Source organism: Cupressus sempervirens, chromosome 10 (assembly GCF_028749045.1).
Source record: "Cupressus sempervirens isolate cs-2001-9-10 chromosome 10, ASM2874904v1, whole genome shotgun sequence".
Classification (NCBI taxonomy): Eukaryota; Viridiplantae; Streptophyta; class Pinopsida; order Cupressales; family Cupressaceae; genus Cupressus; species Cupressus sempervirens.
The window spans coordinates 804,839,137-804,843,774 of record NC_143127.1 but is presented as its reverse complement, the minus strand read 5'-3'; the positions used below and the strand labels follow the sequence as shown (position 1 = coordinate 804,843,774).

At 35.9% G+C, this 4,638-nt stretch overlaps 1 pseudogene; it reads left to right on the top strand.

Annotated features, from left to right (window-relative positions):
• The first annotated feature begins 753 nt into the window (after nt 1-753).
• On the top strand, nt 754-2,818 carry LOC149536365 (endoglucanase 17-like; annotated as a pseudogene).
• The last annotated feature ends 1,820 nt before the right edge of the window (nt 2,819-4,638 follow it).

The following is a 4,638-nucleotide window of genomic DNA, read 5'->3' as shown; positions in this document are numbered from 1 at the left end:
TAGAATGTAGTGTTAAAGTGAACTTTGAAAAACTGAATATAGTCATGCACATATCGTACTATTAAGTGTTATAATAAAATTTTTTAATAAATATAATAACCACATACAATGTTAAGATGAATTTTAAATAATGATAAACAACACATACATATCCTCATTATTGATTACAAGTAACAAATACTAAAATACCATTAATTATGAAGATGGTCTTGATCAACATCGAAGAGTGAGCTAATAAACAACTGATAAGTAGGAGATGATTTCCACAGCTAGTCAAATTGTGATGTGAATATCAGGATTTAACTGTGTGATTTTTGAGTCAAACTCGATGACCCATGTTTCATGAGTAGTGATTCAACATGAATCCATCTCTCATGAGAATAAATGGAACACTTAGCACTCATTGGATCTAGGTGATGCTCACAGGGGTAATAAACAACTTACAAATCAAATTTGATTAGCCTTCCTGGACGACCAATCCTCTAATAGACGCGTACGCGTATAAACTAATACCTCCGTACTTTCTTACACGCACGGGACTAAAACATGATTACGGAATAATTCTCTAGGGAGATTCTCGACCTCTCAAATCTTCGAGTAATAAAATTTTCGAGCTCGGCTATCGATTTATTAGTTAATGTCCATCGTACTCTTTCCTCCGTCGCCGTTAGGGTTTTCCTATGCTATAAATCTCCAACTGCCCAGGACTCTCTAGTCACAATTCAAGCATTTGCGCTGCCTGTTCAAGTCAGAATGAGGAGCTTTTGCGATGTTTTGGTGTTGTGCGTTTTGATCGTGCTTGTGAAAACACAAAGTTCTACTGCTTCCCTAAGGTGTCGCCGGTCTGCTGGTTTGCACAACTATACAGATGCCTTGTCAAAGGCGATTCTTTTCTTTGAAGGCCAGCGTTCTGGGAAGCTGCCGGCCGATCAACGGATTCGTTGGAGGAGGGACTCGGGTATCGCTGACGGTTCTTCTTCCAATGTAAGATTTCCTCTTCTTGTTTTCCGTTTTTTTTTGTTATTTTGAATAAATGTAAATCATGCCATGACTCATGATAACGCAGGTAGATTTGGTGGGTGGGTACTACGATGCAGGCGACAATGTGAAGTTCGGGTATCCGATGGCATTTACAACCACGATGCTCTCCTGGAGTTGTTTAGAGTTTGGTAGATTCATGGGCCCTGAGCTCTCTAACGCAAAGACTGCCATATGCTGGGCCACCGATTATCTTCTCAAGGCCACTGCTCACCCGGGCACCATATTTGTTCAGGTACAAACTGTCATGTGAAATATGGTATTCTACTTTCTCTGTCTCTACCTCAAGTGGGTTTATACATATTATTGAGGCTTGTCCGAAATAATGAAGGTGGGCGATCCTAACAATGACCACAAATGCTGGGAGAGGGCAGAGGACATGGACACTCTCAGAACTGCCTATAAAATTGACACCCAAAATCCTGGCTCAGATGTAGCTGCAGAAACAGCCGCAGCTCTTGCAGCTGCATCACTGGTGTTTCGCAGAACAGAGCCTTCCTATTGAAGGAGGTTCATTCGCGCTTCCATCATGGTAATTTTTTTGCGGTAGCCTTGCCTTGAATTCGAGCTTCACTAATAAATTCTGTAATTTGTTGCTCAGTAGCTCATCAATCTGTCTATTCTATTGAATATTCTAGGTTTTTTATTTCGCTGATAAGCACAGAGGATCTTACAGCGATTCCCTTAAGTCCGCCGTCTGCCCATTCTATTGCTCGTCTTCTGGGTTTGAGGTTAAAAAAAACATAAATGGATATAATGCTTTCATATTATATTGCCGCAAAATGTCAGATTGGAATCGATTTTGTCGGGTGATTTCTTAGGACGAACTGTCGCGGGGAGCTGCGTGCCTATATAAAGCAACAAAGTGCCAAATATTTGAATTACATTCAGGGAAACGGCCAGAGTTTTGGAGTTCATGAATCGGAAAACATATTTGGGTGGTTTAATAAACATGCTGGAACCAGAGTGCTTTTATCCAAGGTACAATAACTTGAAGTATGGAGACTAATATAATACAAAATGTTTTCATGGATTGAATGCAATTGTGTATGCATTGTACTGTGCAGGAATTCCTGGTTGGGAAAGTGAAGTCTCTTGTAGACTACAAAGATCACGCTGATAACTATATGTGCTCTATCATGCCCGGGCCATCAACTTCTGGATCTAAATACACACCAGGTTGGCCGTTAAAAAAATATTTTATCTGACTGAATCAATGGACGCCCCTGTTGTGATAATTGGAACACACAATAACCTAATAAAACTTGTGTGCATGGGTGAACAGGAGGACTTCTCTACACGTTTCCCGAAGTTAATATGCTGTATGTTACATCTGCGTCTTTCCTGCTCATGACCTATGCCAAATATCTGAGCTCCTCCAAACAAGTAATGTCAAGTGGGGGAGTGACGGTGACTCGTGGATGGCTGAGAGAAATAGCAAAGGGGCAGGTAGACTACATCCTGGGTTCGAATCCACTGGAGATGTCATACATGGTTGGATATGGCTCAAATTACCCTCAACAAATTCACCAGAGGCTCGTCTCTGCCTTCAGTTGCTCATCATCCGGGATCCATCGGGTGGAGTGAAGGCTTCAAATTCCTGCATAGCGATGCCCCCAATCCAAACATTTTGGTTGGAGAAGTTGTGGGTGGCCCGGATGCCAATGATCAGTTTCCTGTTGACAGAGATGAGTATCAACACTCTGAACCTACAACTTATATCAATGCTCCACTGCTTGGCCCTCTCGCCTACTTGGCCTATTGTACTAATCGCTCTTAGTTTTACCATGATATACACTGTGATCAGAATGCAATAAAAATTTGGCTCAAAGTAATTGGAAGACTTAGTCTCCATATGCTTTTACTTTGCTTTTTTGGCGAGATTTAAAGAGTAACGAGTCTGGGCATTTCTGTTTTTGGTGATTGCATGTGCTCTGTTTTTTCAATAGTCATACCTGTAATGAGTAAAAACAATAAATCTCTTTCGTCAAAAATGATCCAAGACATTTTGTCGTCTATAATTTAAACACAAATGATTAAGATATCACTAAACCCTAATAATTAAAGATGGTACTAAACCCTCATATTTAATGATTAAACGATTAAACGATTAAAGATGTTACTCAACTCTAATCCCTAATTTTAGTCTATACTTGAACGATGAGGATGCGAAACCCTTAACCGTAATACTGGATCAGGGTAACTATTCAAAGAGCAAAGAAAGTTTCCAAGACTGATAACTTGGTACGGTATGATGAGTTCCAAGCGTTTTGGAATAAATCTCTACCTTGACTGCTACATTTGATTATTTTGTGCATCGAGAGTGTAAGCATCATTCCAATTTAGTGGAAATTCATTAAACTGTCGATTTAATTGAAATTTATATTTGCCAGTCCATGATAACGAAACTTGACCAGCTGCAAAACTGTTAAATGCCGATTGACTGTGCTAGATGATTATATGTATTCGGTGCCTTCAATATCAATTAAAAAGGGATATTTTCTAGTAAAAGACGAAACGCTCGCAGACCAAACTCGATAGGCATGCAATATCATTCCGTTCTTTTCACAGATTCGCAACAAAGTGAATGCTAATCGGTGGCATGAGTATTTGAAAAATTAAAAAACTCCATATATTTTCAATTTCACAATTCTTTGGTCGTGATCTAATAAATTAACATTTAAATTTGCATAGGAAATACAAATCTCAGTCATGCTGCGATCAGGAAAATAGAGTTCATTGTACTACAAATCTTCAGTCGTGCCGTGGTCAGGAAACAAAGTTCATTGAATCCTGGAATACAAAGATCCTATACAATAAATAATTATTCTTCATTATTATTTTCTCAATATGAAACGTATAAAATTAGAAACAAGTGTACTTCCTTTTAATTTTTAAATAAATCTAATTTAACTTTAATCAATTTATTATAACATATAAAATATTTTAATTAATAAAAATATTAAATAATTATATTTTTTATAATAATATTAACTTAAATTTAAATTTTATTTATAAATATAATTATTGATCTATATGTTATATTACATATATATCATATGATACTATTATATTAAAATATTAAAATCTAAACCAATGCACATACATTAAAGGTTTTAAAAAATAAAAAAAATAAAAGAAAAGTATTAAAGTTAATGAATCACATTCAACTTCATAAAAAATAATTCTTAAAAAGTATTAGTTTTATAATCTATCAAATTTGGCCAATATAAGCACTCAATCATAACTTAGAGAAATATTTTGTTAAAATTGTAATGTTAAAAATCTTGCATCTAAGAAAATTTTAAAATGATTAATTCTTATAGAAAAAAATTTAATCACTATATAAAATTCAAAAAGTATCACAATAATACTTAGCCTACCTCCAAGTACTAATAAGCATATTGACTCTTCATATCTTTAATCCTTCCAAATTAAATTGATAAACTTCACACACACACACACACACTCAAAAATATATATAGAGTTATAATATAGTAATATCTTCTAATATCTTCTTAGTTAACTTGGAGGGGAGTAATATTTTTTATAAGGTGATGCAAGTAATATTTTTTATAAGGTGATGTAGGAGCATCTAGT